General features: G+C 43.5%; 1 protein-coding gene across 4 annotated transcripts in view; it reads right to left on the reverse strand.

Annotated features, from left to right (window-relative positions):
- OSBPL3 (oxysterol binding protein like 3) overlaps positions 1-18,071 on the reverse strand; it is a 186,422-nt gene extending 168,351 nt beyond the window's left edge. For all 4 annotated transcript variants that reach the window (XM_055346889.2, XM_055346883.2, XM_055346887.2 and 1 more), the window contains exon 1: positions 15,567-18,071. The gene's annotated coding sequence lies outside the window, so the exon portion shown is untranslated. The remainder of the gene's footprint in view (positions 1-15,566) is intronic.
- Positions 18,072-18,923: the final 852 nt, after the last annotated feature.

An 18,923-nucleotide genomic window follows, 5' to 3' on the forward strand; every position in this document is an offset into this window, starting at 1 on the left:
GATGAGCAAGGTCAACATAACCAAAACTATAAGTCATGCTGATAACATATACTCTTGATATGATATAATGAGAATGGCATTTTACCTCTGTAATCTTCTTCCCCAAAACCCATAACCCCAGTCCAATACAAGAAAATCATCAGACAAATCCCAGTGGAGACATACTCTACAAAATACTTTACCACTACTCCTCAAAGCTCTCGAGGTCATCAAACACAAGGAAAGCCTGAGAAACTATTACAGCCAAGAGGAATCTAAGGAGACATGGCAACCAAGATAATGTAGAACCCCACATGGAGTCTTGGAACGGCAAAGGGACACTAAGGAAAAGCTAAGGAAATCTGAATAAAGTATAGATTTTAGTTATTAATACTGCAACAGTACTGGTCTATTAATTGTGACAAAAGTATACTAAGGTAAGATATTGACAATGGGAAAACCACTTGGGGCATATGGGAATTTTTTGTACTATCTTCACATCTTTTCTCTACCTCTAAAAATATTCTAAACTTAAAAGTTGTTTTGTGTTGGGGGCTGTGATTAAAATAAGTAAAGGTGGACAAACATTGAGCAATACCTAAGCAGATGATCTCTAAGCTTTTTACTAGCTTTAAAGGCAATGTTTTGGGAAGTATTTTTAATAGGCATGTTGTATTAATTAATTATTGTGCTTTTCTTATTATTTGTAATTGATACTACTGGGCCACTAAAGTGCATGAGTTCAGAAGTAGTTAGGGAAGTTATGGAAACCATTCATTCATTTATTCAACAATAAGTATGTGCTCTGTATTATGTCTTCAAAAAATATTTACTGCGAATGCATGAGCGAAAGGATTCTACATCTCCCTAATTTTGTTTTGTCTCAAAATCATTTGAATAAAATGTAGTATTTTCCAAGGAAAAAACACAATGTAGAAGGAGCAATAAATCTACAGTAAGAAAATCTAGATATAAGTATGAGCTCAACTATTTTTGCCCCTAGGGTAAGTCAGTCATCTGTCTTCAATCTTATTTTCCTTAGTCGTCCAACAAGGTTAATAACTCCCCTGCCTACCTCACAGGGTTATTTTGTTGTGAGAAGCAACATATATTAAAGTGATTTACAAATGTGGAAGTGTTATATAAAATAAGGGGGTTATGACAATCTAATGATAACCAGAATTCTCTGGTTCTTCTCGGAATCAGAATGGACTCCAGGCTGGTTAAGACTTGGTCTTTTGCCTGCTGAACCAATGCTTGGATTTGCTAAGGAGTCCGTGAACCAGAGTCAGTATCTCCTAATAACTTATTAGAATTGTAGAATCTCAGGTCCCATTAAATCAGAAACCCACTAAATCAGAAACTGTGGGGGTGGGGCCCAGCAATCTGTTTTATTAAATAATTAATTTGTTTGTTTTTGTAGAGACTGAGTCTTATTATTCTAACCAGGCTGGTTTTGAACTCCTAACCTCAAGCAATCCTCCCACCTCAGCCTCCCAAAGTGCTGGGATTATAGGCATTAGCCACTGCGACGGACTCAACTCAAGTGTTTTACCAGTCCCTCCAGGACACTCTGACACTGCTGAGGTTTAGAACCACTTCCCTCAAGGGTGTGTCCCATTCATGTGGCCCCACCCCTCCAGCTGGCTCCCTGCCCAGCCAGAATGTTGTCTTGCCCTTGTTTCCTCCAAACCCCCTTCACATCCATTGACACCTGGCTAAGTCTCACACAAGTCATCTGAGAGAGAGGAGAAACAGTACTGTTAAAAGGATGTGGGAGGTCCATGACTTGCTAAACCTCAGCCTGAGTTAACTAGCTACAGCAAGACCCACAGATCTCGCTTCCTACAACATGGGTATTTTCCCCAGACTGGGAAGTTCTTAGCCGCGAAGAGAAATCCAGCACCTGCGGAGACCACACACTGCACATTTTACAAAAGAAACCAAACTCCCACATCCTGTCCTTCTGACCCCTAGCATCTGTCAGACAAAGGTGTCTTATCTGTGGGTCAGAAAAGGCAGTCATCTAATATAAAGATCTATCTACACCTAGCTACACACACCCAGGAAAATAAGACCTCTGGATGCCACAAACAAGTGGGGCTTCCAGGCCCTTAATCAAGGAAGAAATGATGCAGAACTCAAAGTAACAAACAAGCTGGAATGTTATTTTGCCCCACGTGATCAAAGACTAGAAAAACAGGAATTACAAGTCAGAAGTATGATGCATTGGCAGGTGTGCATGAAGAAGGCCAGGCAGTCCTTTTTCTGAGCCATGTTTAGGCCAAAGTCTTTCCTTTTTGACACCCTATTATTGGTATCATTCCTTAATGACACACACACAAAACAAAATTAAAGAAGACACTGGCCCAGAGAAAGACTGAGCTGAAAACCTAATTAGGGTGGAGTTTTACACTATGTTTGTGTATATGTATGTTTATAAGGTAAAAGAACTGCTAGTACAAACACAACGCCTCTCTAAAGAGGCTGGGCTTGTTGTGCCTCATGAGGCTGATCATTACTTCCCAGGCAAAATTCATATATAAATCACATACATACAAATTTATGTCAACAAATAATCATTTTTTTATTTACCGCCACTTTGCTTATTCCCCATTCACAGTCTTCTGGAAAATATATGAAAAACATCCCCTAAGTGACTAATACATAAGATAAGCAATACACTGCCACACAGGCAAATTCAGCTTAAGAGACTGAATTTGCATGAGCCATCACAATGCCTGTTTGCAGACACTCTAAATCTGTATTCACAGGTCATCTACATTATCTCAAATTTTTATGGTAATTTTTCCTGTTTCCTATCATCCCTCCTTCCCACAGTGTATACACAGAAATCTTCCAATCATACAACATTTAATTTTTGTATTTGACTACCAGTTGAACTGATTAACACATATTCCCTTGCTCAAAACATTCTGTGGCTCTCCAATGGCCAGAGGATGAAGTAGCCATGCACCACCCTTGGGTTCCCATGAATTCTTACCCTACAGCTGCAAGGGATAACACTGTTTCCACCTTTGCTCATCACTCCCCTCTACCTGAAATGTCCTTCTCTCCCATTTCTCTACCTTTTGAAATTGTACCAGGACACTTCAAGGTCCTGCTCTATTAACACCCTTCCCGTGAAATCTCTCCTGGTTTATTCTTTGAAATTACCCTCCCCAACTCAACGGTTATCATGGAAAAAATACCCACCCCAGAGAATGATTGTGAGAATTAAATCAGGTGATGTTCTTTCAAAAAGTACAGAGAATAGTGTCTCACTTCCAGCAAATACTTCATTAAGAAACTACCATTATTATTATTTTATGGTCCTCCAATCTTTGTGACTAGTTACCCTTCCCCTACCTACCTCTTGGCTTACCTTCCCCAAGGTACTACAGGCTTCCCTCTTTCTCTCCTGGGACCTGCCCCAAAGGTTCTACAGGTAAAGGCCCCCTTAACTGTCACAATTTTAACTAAACTGCTGACTCCCAGAACTGATCAACAGCTCTGCCCTCTCTCTTGCGCTGTTGCTGGACATGTCTGTGCTGATACCACCCATACACTTCAAGCTCAGCATATTCAAAACCAAAAGCACTCTCTTTCTCTAAGATCTACTCGTCTTCCTATTTTCCCCAGCAGTAGTCAATGGCACCATAAATAATACAGTCACATACGCCTGAAACTCTGCAGTTACTTTTTGGTTTGCTTTATATATTTACTTGGAGTAATACATTTACTTGGAATAATATTCAAAAGGTATAATTTCAACTTCACACCTATCCTGCCTTCCGTTACCCCTTCCTAGGAGAGTCTGATGTTATAGCAACCTCTTGTATAACCTTCAAAAGATATTTTATATTTTTATATATACAGTGAGTACAATTAAATGTTTATCAACCAGCTCTCTGGAAAAACAAAAACAAAAATGTCCTCATGTGTTATGTTTCATGATTTCCATGGTGTAAACACTCCCACTGTGGCTGGCTTCAAATTACCAACATGAAGTAATCAGCCAAGGGCTTGGGAAGTCACGCACAGTTGGTTCCCACATGCCGGTGTAAACTGGCTTCAGCACACCAGTTTTTTTGTTTTTTTTGAGTCGGAGTCTCCCTCTGTCACCCAGACTGGAGTGCAGTGGCGTGATCTTGGCTCACTGCAGCCACTGCCTCCCGGGTTCCAGCGATTCTCCTGCCTCCACCTCCTGCGTAGCCGGGATTACAGGCACACACCACCACGCCCAGCTAATTTTTTTATTTTTAGTACAGACAGGGTTTCACCATGTTGGCCAGGCTAGTCTTGAACTCCTGACCTCAGGTGATTCGCCCACCTCGGCCTCCCAAAGTGCTAGGATTACAGGTGTGAGCCACGGCGCCAGCCTCAGCCCACCAATTTTATCCATATGTGCATATATGCATGAATATATGTCCATGTGTACATGCATATATTCATATAAAATATATATTATATATGGATATTCTATACTTCACTTTTTTCTTAACTTCACAATAAATCTCACATATCATTCCATATCAGAAAATGCAGAGCTGCCTCATTTTTAACGGCTCTATTATTTTTAATTAGTACTTATTGATGAAAATTAAGTTACTTGCAATCTGGTATTTATTCAAATACTCCAAGAAACAATTTTGCATATATATCATTTTGTGAATTTTGCATATCTGTAGGATAAAGTTCTTAGGACTGTTATTGCTGATTCAAAGAGTGCATGCATTTCCAATTTTGACAGATACTGCCAATGGCTCGCTACAGTTTGGACCGATTTACATTTCCATCCACGATGTATGAATACCTGTTTCTTCAAAACTTTGCCAACACTGTTATCACATTTTGTGATGTCTGCCAACCCGATAGGTGAAAAATAGCCTCAATGAAGCTTTCATTTGCATTTTCTCTTTTTATGAGAGAGGTTAAAGTTTTCATATGTTTATGAGTCATCTGTATGCCATTTCGTGAACTATGTGTTCAAACTCTTTGCCTTTACAGTAACTGGCCTTTCTCGTACTGATTTGTTGGAGTTCTTTATATATTGATAAAAGTAGGTCTTTGTGATATGCATTGCAATTATTTTCCTAAATGTGTTGATTGCCTTTTGACATAGTTTTTAAAAACTGACCCCGCAAAAATGATATGTAATCAATAAATCAATCTTTTATTTTATAGCGTCTGGATTTTGTGTCCTATCTAGAAAGGATTTTTCATCTTATTATTAAAAGTGTATTGTATTTTTTTGTATTTCTATTTGTTTTAAAGTTTTGATCCATGTGGAATTTATTTTATTTTTTGCCTGATTTTACCAACACCATTTATTATCCCTTGTGGAATCATCTTTGCCTTCTCCCTCAACCCTACTCCCAACCCCTAGTTCCTAGGGGCTATCATTCTAACTTTCCAGTATTTTGATATTATTTGTCTTTTTTTTCCTCTCACTGTGACCATCCCAGTTCAGGTCTCATCACTTTGTGCCTATACTCTCAGCCTCTGCCCTTCTCTGTCACCACCAAAACACTTTCTGCTAAGATAGCTCTTACCGTGTCACCTCCTTGTTCACTGTTTACAGCATAGTCTTTGGAGTTACTATGGGATTTAGGACTTATACCGCTTGGGCCCTAATCTACCTCTCCATTCCTGTATGCTCTTACTTTTCCCATTACACAGTCCTTCTCTTCATCAAACTGGATAGTCCACCAACTCTTAAAATGTCATGCCTTGTTTCATCCTAGCTAACCTACCACCTCTGCCTAGAATGTCCTTCCTACCTTTCCCTTCGTCCCTTTCTTTTTTTTTTTTTTTTTGAGACGGTGTCTCGCCCTTGTCGTCTAGGGAGTGCAGTGGCACCATCTTGGCTGACTGCAACCTCCACCTCCCCGGTTCAAGTGATTCTTCCGCCTCAGCCTCCGAGTAGCTGAGATTACAGGTGCCCACCATCATGCCCAGCTAATTTTTGTATTTTTAGTACAGACTTGGTTTCACCACGCGGCCAGGCTGGTCTCGAACTCCTGACCTCAGGTGATCTGCCTGCCTCAGTCTCTCAAAGTGCTGGGATTACAGGTGTGAGCCATCGCACTCAGCCCCTTCATCCCTTTCTTTATCTCAATCCTATGTGCCCTTCAAGATGTGTCTCAAACACTCACTTCTCTGCAAAAGCATCTCCCTCACTCCTCCTGAGCTCCTATAGCACTTTAATATCTTGTTTATATAAGTAGAGAAAAGATGGATCAATATATAGAGATATAGATACAGATAGATAGATAGATAGATAGATAGATAGATAGATATAAAAAACACAATTGTAGAGAGAAGGAGGAGTGCTATAAACATATATATCCCAAACTGAAGTGAATATTCTTTGAGGTCAGGGCTGTGGCTAATTAACATTTGCCTGCTCCCTACTTCTAGGTAGCACCTTGTACATAATAAATTGTTTTTAATAAAACAAAAATGTCTGGGGCTTAAAACGTTAGTGTCCATCATAATCACCTGAAGGGTTAAAACCAGTTTTCTGGACTCCACCCCCAGAGTTTCCAGTTCTATGGGTTTGGGCCCCATCCAAGTTCTGCTAACAGGTTCCTAGATGACACTGATACATCTCCTGGAGTCACACTTTGAAAACCACTGCTTCAGACCGTTCCTCAAACCTCAAAGTAAAAGCCTTTAGAAAACCGGGGCAAAATGTGTCCAAAAGTCTCATGGACGAGAAAATCCTCTCAAACTGGGTGTCACTTAGTTATGTATAGATTTCATCCTGTCTACCCTGTCCAGCTCAAACAGGCAGTGGCCCAAGGCCCCAGAGGCAGGTACCACAGGAACTACATCCATCCTCTGATCCTCGGACTGCCAGTCCAGTGCTGTTCAGCACACAGAGGGGGTCTCTGATCAAGGGCTTGGCAACAGAGGCCGAAAGACCTGACTGTACCCCAGTTCTGCCACTTGCTGTCTGTGTGACCATAGGAAAACTACTTCGCCCTCTCTAAGCCTGGATAACCAGGGTTCTTTGGGTGGAAGCAACAGAAAACAATTTGGTAAATGAAGCCAAAGAAAATGTATTAGAAAACAAATCAGTTCAAGGAACTAAGAGGAGGCTGGAGAGGCAAGCCCGGGCACAGCTCCGTGGAATGGAAAGCTACACCACAACAAAGCTGTATGCACAGATGGTCTGGCCATGACACATCTCGCAGCAGACTCTCCATGACCCTCCCACACCCAGAGTCCAGAGAGAGGCATGTGACTGACCTGGCTCACAGGGCCACAGCTGAGGGGAATGAGGCCCCTCCTTCTGGTCCCAGCAGACTATATCCAAAGGCAAGAAGTGACTTCTCAAATGGAAATCAGGAAGGGTAAAGGGATGTTGGAAAAACCAAACAGCAAGTGACTGCTCGCTAGCCTGTTTTATCAGTGATAAACTGGAATGATAGTAACCACTTCCTAAGTTATAAGATCTAACGAGGTAGCGTAAGTAAAGCACTTAGCCTGGCACATGGAGAGCGCCCAACAGCTACTGGCTGCCACTGTTATCACTGTTATTCATAATTACCTCCACCTTCAAAGGAAGGATGGTTTCCCATTCCCTAATAACTCCAACAAGCTCTGAAGGAAACCTCAGTTAATTCTATATATGCCAGGAATTTGCATGAAGCAGCCCTACACCTGAGAAAAACCCAAGTGGGCTTCCCTGTATTCTTTTAGACTTCACATACCCCTAACCCACTTTGCCTCAGATGCCAGACAACTAAGCTACACTAGAATCTAGCCAGCAAGTTATTTTAAGCTACATGCAGGGCTATGCTGGAGGACAGGTTGTTAGATATCATTGCGTTTCTGCTATAAAGGTGTTAAAAACTCAACTTTGGATTCAACTCCCATTAGCAAATAAACAAACCTGTGTGTCGCAACAGAGAGAGAAATTCAAAACCTCAAAAGAGGAGTTAAGGCCTCCTCCCACTCAGTTCTACATGGCCTCCAGCAATGGCAGAAAGACACAAAAGGGCAGGACTCTGCTCCACTCATCCTCCTTTGAGGATTCCCCAGCCATTCTCTTTTCTCTTCCTTCAGCAACCTGAATCACAACCTACAGAAAAATGGAACCTTTCTCTCCAGGGTCCCAATTAAAACCCAGACTCATTCCCTTTGAGCCACATCTCCCCACTGTAATTAATGAATTCTCTGCAACTCTTTAATGTCTACATCCCCTTCTAGTCTGTAAGCTCCTTGAAGGGAGGTTCCACATCTGTTCAATTCATCACCACATCCCCTGCACCCAGCCTGGTGTCTGGCACATGGCATGTGCTTAATAAATATTTGTGAAACGTATGAGCAAAAATCTTAGCGCATGCTTTAATTCTAGGGAGGCATCTACTTCAAATTTAATAAGAGTTGCTGAGATTAAAAAATATATACATACATAAATATACACACACACATATATATACATATATGTAGATTAAAATACATATATTAGCTTTAGCTTCTAAACATTTCAGATGACTGTCCACCACAAATTACTTGGGGATGGAGAAATATTTGTTTTATAAGATGTAAACTATAATTTTAAAGTTCTTGTAACTATTACGATATTTGATATCAAGACAGGAAACCAGTGTGGGAATCTTTACAAGTACTACATTTTAATACATATTTGGAGAAATGTTACATTGAGGAAAGTATCTGACCCACACAATACTAAAAATAAAGATTTTAGTATTTTTACTGTAGAGGGTAAACAAAATAGCAAACTTTAGTTATAGTAACTGTCAGAGATCCTCTGCCAATCCCACACTGGATTGCTCATTGCAATTTGATTCTGTTCTGCTTTACATTTAAGCTATTTTTTAACTCAGATCTACTCTCACACAATCTCAGAAATCACAGATGAAAATTCCGCTAAGATTGTTCATCCAGCCCACACCCACTCAGAGAACTGGGCTGATTACCTCAGATATTTTTTTCATAAGTAAACACAGACATATAGACAGCAACATAATTTTCATCTAAAGAAATTTTTATGAAAGAAATTTGCTTCTTGGCTTTAAACCCACACAATATTATTATTATTCCCTAAGAATCATATTCCACTCATACTCAAGGGGTCTTGGAGCATCTAGAAACAACCATATTCTGGCTCTCAAACAACAGACTTAGGTAGAGGCAGTTATAAACCAAGTCCAGAGAAAATTCAATTTCAGGGGTACAAACAATGTGGCTAAGAACAAGGAAATTACCAGTGAGTCTTCTGTATTTTTCCAAGATGAAGGAAATATATCATCAACTTCAAAACAAAATCATTTAGATTAATAACTAAAGAAGCAATTCTTCACACTGCTATTCCATTTATTATTATAAAAGAATTTTTAAATGTTCACATAGCTTAAATAAGCCCAGGAATGATATTGGAAGGCTACAGCCTGCCTGCTACAAGCTTCTGCAAAGAAGCATCTTTGAAAAAAATCAATATTTCCCAATCCTTTCATACCAGAGGAATCCTTTATAAAAAATATTATACTCCAGACTTTAAAAAAGATGACTTTGGTATTTCTAAACTTTTTATTATGAAAAATTTCAAACATGTACAAAAGTATAGCACTGCACTGCCCAGCTGAAATGTAATAGGAGCCATAGATGTAATTTTAATTTCTTAAGTAGACAAAGAGTAAAAGAAAACAAGTTAGTTTTAATTACACATTATTACAATATATTCAAAATATTATCATTTCAACACGTGATGTTTAAAAATTGAGGTATTTTTATATATTTTCCATACTAAATCTTTGAAACTCAGTGTATGTGTTATTCTACGGCGCTTCTCAGTAAGGACTAGCCACATTTTAAAGGCTGAATAGCCACATGCAACCAATGGCTGCCTGGCAGTCAGCACAGATAGAGAATTCATCACCCAGTTTCAACGATCAGCTCACGGACAGCCTTGTTTCCTCTGTACTCCCTCCTCACCCCCAGATTATTTCAAAGCAAATCCTAAAAACTGTAGCATTGCAGCCATGTTCAAAGTTCCTTGACTCTTTTTAACAGTTCGTCTGTTCAAATCAGTATGTAAACAATCAACTATGAGGACCTCTTTTTAACGACAAGACGTTTTGCTGACTGCAACATAATAGGAGTTACACTTTTAGTAAAATGCTGCAGTCATCTGAATGTTTATTACGCATCTATCTTGTGCCAGGTTCTGTTCTAGCCCCAAGATAAAACAGCGAACAGGGCCCAAAGGAACTTCTGGACTACACATTAGGGTCACATAAGAATCAAACTTTTTTAGAAATGCCAGTCCCATCAGCTAGCAAATAGATAAATAAAACTGTGGTATATACATACAATGGGGTATTACCAGGCAATAAAAAGGAATGAAGTACTGATACATGCTACAACAGAAATTAACCTTGAAAACAACATACTAGGTGAAAGAAGCCAGACACAAAAGGCCACATACTATATGACTCCCCTTATATGAAATGTCTAGAATAGGCAAATCCATACAGGCATAAAGTAGATTAGTGGGTGGGGATTGGGGGAATGGACGGGCAGTATGGGGAATGACTGGTAATGGGTGCAAACGTTTTTTAGAGGGTGATAAATGTTTTAAAATTATGGTGATGGTTGCACAACTCTGAATATACTAAAATCCATTAAATTTTGTACCTTTAAACGGATGACTTGTATAATATGTGGATTGTGTCTCAATGGTGAGTGGTGAGCTATGAGTCTAGACAGGGAAGCAGGAGCCAATTCAGAAAGGGTCTTTCAAATCTGCTTTAAAATGTGAAATATTCGTTGATCCATAAAATATTCACAAAAATTCCATTTGAATTCCATAACAATTTTAGTACATTTTTAGTAACAGCATTACCATAGATATGAAAAAATAGTACATAACATAGGCAAAATATTTATTCTACAGACAATGATTACTACATGTGTGAATTTGAGATCTCCTTGCAATATCTCCTTGGTCCAAAGATGAGAGCAACCAGAACAGGTGCTTTTCATGGACTTAACTAGGAATTCTGTTACTTTAACATAAAATGATGATGGCATATTCTATTGCTTCATCATAAAATGATGATGGCATATTCGTTGCTTCATCATAAAATGATAAAATACTGTGGATCAAAACAAATTAGAAAACTAGAAAACAAAATGTCACATTCCAATTACCTTTTCACAGAATACTCTAACAAAATGCAAGCAAATATAATTAATACTTTTTTCAATTGAGCAGTTACTATAGATAGGACACCATGTTTAGTGATGTGAGGAATAGAAACCTAAGGAATACAAACTCACCCTGCCTTCAAGGCATTTAAAATCTAGTAAGGGAGGCAATAAGTTTGAATAAATTACTAGCACAGGAGGCAACAGGGTGAGAGGAATAGGGGAAGATAAAAGGTAAGAAGTGCTGAAGGAAGGAAGGACATCAGCAACATACTTTGTGATCAGAAACTGAACTGGGAAGTTTCTCATATTTTAAAAAAACAAATGATCTGGGAAATTGGGTTTAGAGAGATTATGCTGACAAAAGCAGTTTATGAGTTCAGCTTTGAAAGACTTAGGTTTTCACACGGAGAGAACAGAGACCTTTCTAGGCAACAGGAGTGCATGGACAAAGGCAAAACGCTTTGTTGATTAATAAAACTCAGACTACCAGTTCACAGGGTTGGGGAATGATGGGATGAGGCCAAAGCTGAGCCCAGTCTGCTGGATCGTGACTTTAGGCTAAGGAATCTATATGCAAATAAGTAGAGAAAATAACTTGGGGATTGAGTCTGAGATCCACCATATGTTAGTTGCAATGCAGTTGTGAACTTAACTTTTCCTAGCCTCATCTAGAGACTGGAGGTATAATAACAATGCCTGCTTTGATATTGCCCTGAGGATTAAATGCAATAATGCATGTACAGGAACTTCTGACAGCAGCCGGCACATAAAAGTTCAGCACCTATTACTACTGTCATTAATGTTATTATTCACTATGTAAGCCACCCAAGAATTTTTAACAACATAATGACAGTGCTTAAAGAATTTACCTGACCATGGAATAAACAGAGACAGAGGTAGGAAAACCCACCTGTAGACAATGTTAGGACAGAGTGCATAAGTCCCTAAGACCCTGAACTAAGATGCTGCAGGGCCTCCAGGAAAGGACCAATGTGAGAGACACTGAGACAAGAGTTAGGGTGAGCCTGAAGGTGATCTGAACAGTAGTAATTGGAAAGTCAAAAAAAAAAAAAAATTCCAGAAGGGGCCAGAAAGCTGATGAATATGTAAATTTAGACAGGAAAGGAATGTGCAGAGAACCATAAACAACTCTCAATTATGCATGGAAGACTTTTTCCACCTAACAGTTTCCATCTTCCCTAGTATCCTACACCTCAATCTCTTCCTCAGGCATTCTAGGTTGCAGGGTTCTCCAACCCTCCCTGGAGTACTACTGAAATAGAATTAACAAATAGGAAAGTACAGTACCGCCAAGAAGCACATTATAAATAAAACTGCATTATCCAGACTCTTATGCAGGGGGAAATGTTACACCAGCACCCAAACTGGAATGAAGTGGAAGAAAGAAGGAATCACTAATTCCTTCCCCATCCTCTGTTTTGCCATGAGCCCCTTAGGTGGTACCCATGCCACTCTTCCCCAACTTCTCACCCTCAGTGTCAGCGTAAGAGTAGAGAGTTGAAATGTAGTTGTTTCACTGAAAGCCTACTGCAGAAGCTTTTGGAATTGGTAGCAGTTTCTAACTCTCTACTCTGCATTAGAGAACAGAGGAACTAGCTGGCTTTCCAGCGCTTTCTTTAAGAGGTATAAAGCATTACTGTTCAGAGTTCATTTACCACAATGGGTAAAACCAATCAGATTTCTCTTTAGATTTAGATGAAAGGAGGATTTCCTTTCCTTCTGTATTAAAAGTCCCCAGTCTACCAGGCCCACAAACCATAAACCCAAGCACAAAAATCAATGGCAGTAAGAGTCTCAGGGATTCTGAAAACAGTACATCTAGACACTTGATATCAGCACCAGAAAGTTTACAGCCCAATCTCAGATGGTTTTAATATTTGTATCACTGGACTCTATCATGAGTTAACATCTAATTAGTGGGGCGAGAACTGAAGTCAGACTATTAAAAAAATCTAGCTCAGCAATTTACTGGTGACCTTAGGCAAGTTCCTAAACCTCGTTTTCCAATTCTTCACCAGAAAAATGGAGATAACCTCACAACACTGCCCAGCAAGACGGTGAAAATTACAGCTTACGGGCCGGGCGCGGTGGCTCACGCCTGTAATCCCAGCACTTTGGGAGGCCGAGGTGGGCAGATCACAAGGTCAGGAGATCGAGACCATCCTGGCTAACACGGTGAAACCCCGCCTCTACTAAAAATACAAAAAATTAGCCAGTCGTGGTGACGGGCGCCTGTAGTCGCAGCTACCCGGGAGGCTGAGGCAGGAGAATGGCATGAACCCGGGAGGCGGAGTTTGCAGTGAGCCGAGATCGCGCCACTGTACTCCAGCCTGGGCGACAGAGCGAGACTCCGTCTCAAAAAAAGAAAAAAAAGAAAATTACAGCTTACTGCAGCCTGGGAGTATCTGGCTTATGATGTAACTATTAACGATTACTGAAAATATATCTCAATAATAAAACAGTAAATCTTTTGGCTTAGTTTGATACAAATAAAGCTAAATGTCTATTAACTGTAATGGTGGAAACCACATTTTAGTTTATTGGAAGAGGTCAAGCACAATAGAGACAAAATGGGCTGGAATCCTAGTTCTGCCAGGATAACCTTGGCAACACAGGTTAACCTGCTGGACCCTCAATTTCCCATCTGGTTAAAAATACCTAGCTAACAGACTTCTGTAAGTTTAATGCGGTAATGTACAAAAGTTCCTAGTATTGCTATGTGTTAATTTTCCCAACAGTGAAAAAAGGATAAAGATGAAAATCAAAATCAGCTATGAAATCCTCATTCCTCATATTTACAGAGAAGGTTTCATTTATTCATTCTATAAATGTTTATTGCAAACCTACTGCGTGTTCTTGACACAGGGGATCAAGTGATGAACAAGACAGACAAGGTCTCTGCATTCCTGGTACTTACATCCTAATGAGGGAAGGCAGATAACCCAATAACCCAAGGAGACAATTTCAGAGAGAAATTTAAGTGCTATGAGCAACAGCAAACAGGTGATGTGGCTTGGCTGGAGGGGATGGTCATTTAGCTTGGATGCATAAGAACCTAGGCCTGCTTGACTGATCTCCTTTAGCCAAGTACAGTCCTTTAGCCAAGGACCTCACCTTGTATGATACTTGCGGGGTACAGTGCAGATGATGAGAAGCCAGGCCTTCGCTTTCACCCATCTGTGGAAGCATCTCTTTTGCAGCTGTAGTTTAAAATATTTCTAAATGCCCTCATCCCAATACTCAAACTCTGAGCGTCAGAGCAACACCTAGGGGGTCTCAAGCACCTCTGCGCAGTACGCAGACACATGGAAACCGACAACTTCACAGTCCCCTCAGTTCCAAGAGTCCCGACTGAGGAGACTGGTGGCTTGTGAGGTGGAGAAGGACAAGCACAAGTGTGCAGAAGGCAGCAAGCAAGTTGCGTTGCCGAAGGAAGGGCGGCGCGCCCCTGCTTAAGAAGTATCTGGACGACCTGCGACAGTGCCCATCAGCGACTCCAGAGGCCACAAACGCTCCCCGGGAAGCTGGGCAGCGCTAAGAGGCTGCCTGGGAGTTTCTGGCTTATGATGACAGTACTTAAAGAATTTACCTGACCACGGAATAAACAGAGACAGAGGTACGAAAACCCAACTGTAGACAATGTTCAGACAGAGTGCATAAGTCACTAAGACCCTGAACTAAGACGCTGCAGGGCCTCCAGGAAAGGACCAATGTGAGAGACACTGAGACGAGAGTTAGGGTGAGCCTGAAGGTGATGTGAACAGTAGTAATTGGAAAGTCAAAAAAAAAAAAAATTCCAGAAGGGGCCAGAAAGCTGATGAATATGTAAATTCAGACAAGAAAGGAATGTGCCCTGGGCCTCCAGCCCGGCACCGGGGAGCAGAGCAAGCCCGGGTTGGGAAGGCGGGCTAGCGGAGCGCCTGCCCCGCGAGCGTTGTCTCAGTCTATCCGGCGCGCCCCATCCCGCGGATGTGGTAAAGCGTCGCGCTCGCCCCAATTTACCAGGCTTCCTGCGCCTCTAGCCCCGGCGCAGCGCCTCCCCGCTGCCCAGGACAGCTCCGCGCGCCGCGTCCTCCCGCACCTGCGCCGCGGCCCCGTGCGCTCGGCTCCTCCTGGCTGTCAATCCTCCGAGCCGTCCCTCGAGGGAAGGTGTCCTAGGGTGGGTGAGACCCGGGTCCTCCTTCCCCGGGAGCTGCAGCCGGCACCCAAGCTCCCAGGCTTGGGTCTACCCCAGGGCCGGATCTTCCCCGGGCGACTCGGACAGACCCCGGTCCTGCAGAGAACCGCGGCGCCCCCCAAACCGCAGCCCTTCCAAGCCCGCGCCGCCGCCAGGCCCCCCGACACCCCGGCCCCATTTAGGCGGGCGCCCCGCCACTCACCTGAGCGCTGTGCACCCGGAGACGCTCCCTAGTTCCCCGGGGCCGGGCTCCGGGATTAGCGCACAGAACTGGGACAAGGCAACCCCGGCTTCTCCGGTCCCCCCGCAACGTGCAGTTGACAGCTCCCGCACCGGCCGCAGGAGTCGGGGGCGGGAATGGCCACTTGCAGACAGACTGTGGGGCCGGAGCCGCGCTGCGCACCGGCCGCGAAGCGCTCGGGTCCCCTCTCCCGGGCCGGCTGGCGGGTGCCACCAGCACGCGGCCAGTTCTGAGTACTTTGCCCAGAACTTCTCGGCGCGCGCCGCCCGGCGATTAGCCCGAGGAGCCGCGCAGGGGCGGGGGCGCAGGGGCGGGGCCTGAGAGGCCCAGGGGCGGGGCCCCGAGGGGTCGGGAGGGCGGCAGAGTGATGCACAATCCCACCAATCAGAAGTCGCCTTTCGGGAAGGAGGTGGGGCGATGTCCTCGGAAGAAGCCAGCGGATTCCATGACGCAGCGGGGGAACTAGGGACCCCGGATTCCAGATGGGTTGGGAGGGTGGAGGGAGGCGAGTCCTGCGGCGGGGCACTGGGTGGGGCTCCCGGTGGCCCAGCTCGGTGCCTGCGCGCGGTAGGCGTTCGGTAAATGTTCCTCTAGTGGCTTTTCCGGGCCAGGGAAGGAGGAAAAAGTGAGGGCAGCGCGGGAGGGGCAGGTTTACGGAGAAGGCTCCAGGGGACCCTTGCGGTTGCACAGGCTAGAAGAACTCGACCTCCCGAGAAAGTCCGACTGTGGCAGAGGAGTCGAGAACAGAGGAAATACATAGGGAGGCAGCACTCTAGGCACGAGATGACAAAGGACAGCATCAGTGTGAGACCCGGGGCTCGGAGACCGTGACCCTACCTCCAGAGGCAGTCGTGCAGATTCGTGCCGGGGTGATTTTGTTCTGTGCAGTTTATGTGCAAGGGGGCAGGAGGTGGGGAGAGCACCGTCGTTACTATTAAATCTCCCTGAAAGACGGAAAAGTCCACCCGACTTGACTTCCCATTAGCCCAATGGCCTTCTTTGATCCTAGGACGAATGCAAGCAGCTGATGGTTTGGGGTCAGTTTGCAGACTGCAAATGTGTCGAGTGTCGCAGGTGGCGGGTGGGAAGGGCATGAGCATTTAGTGAGCACCTAGTATATGCCAGGAGCAGTTGCGAGCTTGCAACTGTGAGAAAGGCGCACCAGGCTCCAGTACTCACGGGGCTTGCATTTTTTGTGGAAAGACAGACAATAAAGAAGACAAAATACATATCTATGCAAAAAATAAAAGGCTGACAGAGTGTTAGTACTGAGAGGAGGGCCAAGTCCACTTTCGAAAGTGGTTTAGCGCGTGATGGGGCGCTCACCCTGAGGGCCTCTAGGCGAGGGTGGCTTTTACCCAGATTCCTGAGCCTGGGAAAGGAGCTGCCACACCCAGTCTCGCACAGAGCGTTCCAGGTGAAAGGAATAGCAAATACAGGGTATTTAGCCTCCCTGAAGACCCAACTAACCGACCTCACCGAGCTGGGCACCGCGCGTGGCTCGCTGGGCTCGGCGCCTGGGACGGAGTAAGGGCTCCACAGTGTTAAATCCCCCTGCCAACCACCACCTGCAGCGCTCGACGCATTTCCAGTCTCCAAACTGACCCCAATTCAAGGTTTCTGAGACTTTCCGGAGCTATTCTGTTCACATTTCATTCACCACGCTCAGATCTTCGATTTCTGGAACCGTCCCCCTCGCGAAATGTCTGGGACTGTCTGTTTCGGATCTGGCAGGCGGCGGGCGAGGGCGGGAGGCGCCAGAGATGCTGCCCACGTCGGCACACGGAGAAGCTTATTGGAGAAGATTTCAAATCGAATGACTCCGCGGTTCCTAAACCACCTCGCAAAGCCCGACCAGCGCCAGGTGGCTGGACGGGTAGTGGAAGGACGCGTCTGGCAGGCGCGCGGACCGTCCAAGGAGGCACCTTGCCCACGCCCAGCCCAGCCGTCGGAGCAGCTTAGACTGGGTTTTCCCAAACCTCCTTCCGTTTTTCTGTAATTTCTCTCTGAGAGAGGCTTGCTCTGTCCTCCTCCTGCCAGTCCCTTTCCTCGTTCAAGCTATTTTCTTTCTTTTTCTTTTGCTCTCCACCTTCAGCCTCTCCGCCTGTTTCTTTAGCATTGGTTTTTCTGTAGGAGACAAACCTTCAATCCGAAAGGAAGTGATTTGCATAGGGCTTTGTTGTTTAGCATCCCGTTCCGAGCTTTTTCATTAATGTCTTCCTAATCAAATAATAATAGTGTACATTCTCTCTCTCTCTCTCTCTCTCTCTCTCTCTCTCTCTCTCTCTGTGTGTGTGTGTGTGTGTGTGTGTGTGTGTGTGTGTGTGTGTACTTGAGGCAGTTAATTGGACAGGATGAGAGAATTATTCACATTGTGCCTTGTCTCCAAGAAAAGGAGGAATCGTACTGTGGCTTTTCGTAGTTTCATTTCCTCTTCTACTCCTAAATAAACTTCCAGGCTCTCCAGCTCCTAAAATCAAAAGGAAAAAATAAAAATAAAAGTTGAAACCCACGCAGAGCTAATTATTCTTGAAAAAGTTTGTTAATGTTCTAAAATTAGCTTTCTCCTCAGAGTCTTATTTTAAAATAACGATTTGAATGTCTAATAAAGACCAGTGGTTCCATATTAAGAGTTCCTAGAGACCCTCTTCTTTGAACGGTTGAACAAATATTTTTTCTCTTTGGAGACAAGCCCACCACAGTGGGGATTTTTCACATTTGACACAGTGGTCTTAGCTTCTGAAATTGGTAGTAGGTAAGCGGGTGCTACTTGAGTTTGCATGTTTTGATAGTAAAGGAAACTGAGGGCCTCTAGAATCAGACTACCTCAGTTCCTGTCTTGTGATGACCACCTGATTCTGCGATCACCTTTCCTTGTCTGTAAAATGGAGATATTTATGTACCTGCTGGACTACAGGAAGAGTTTGATCATCCATTTGCAAACAATTTCCGCATAGTCTAGTGCAGAGTTCTCAACCTCAGCGCTATTAACATTTTAGGGAGATAATTCTTTCCTGCTGGAGGTAAAGGTTGGGGGGGTGCTGTCTTGTGCATTTAGCAGCATCTCTGGCCTCCACCTACTAGATTCAAGGAACACCCTGTCCTCCCCAGTTGTAACAACAAAAAATCTCCAGACTTTTGCCAGAAGTCCTCTGGAGGGCAAAATCCCCCCTGATGAGAACCACTGGCATAACACATAGTACGTGCCTGCAGGAGGCGATATAGGGAAATGCTTATGGATGTGGGTTTCTAAGGTGTGAACCTCGGGCAAATTTTGTTTTCTTAAGCCTCATCTGTAAAACAGGAATGATAATAATG

This window comes from Gorilla gorilla, chromosome 6 (assembly GCF_029281585.2).
Source record: "Gorilla gorilla gorilla isolate KB3781 chromosome 6, NHGRI_mGorGor1-v2.1_pri, whole genome shotgun sequence".
Classification (NCBI taxonomy): domain Eukaryota; kingdom Metazoa; phylum Chordata; class Mammalia; order Primates; family Hominidae; genus Gorilla; species Gorilla gorilla.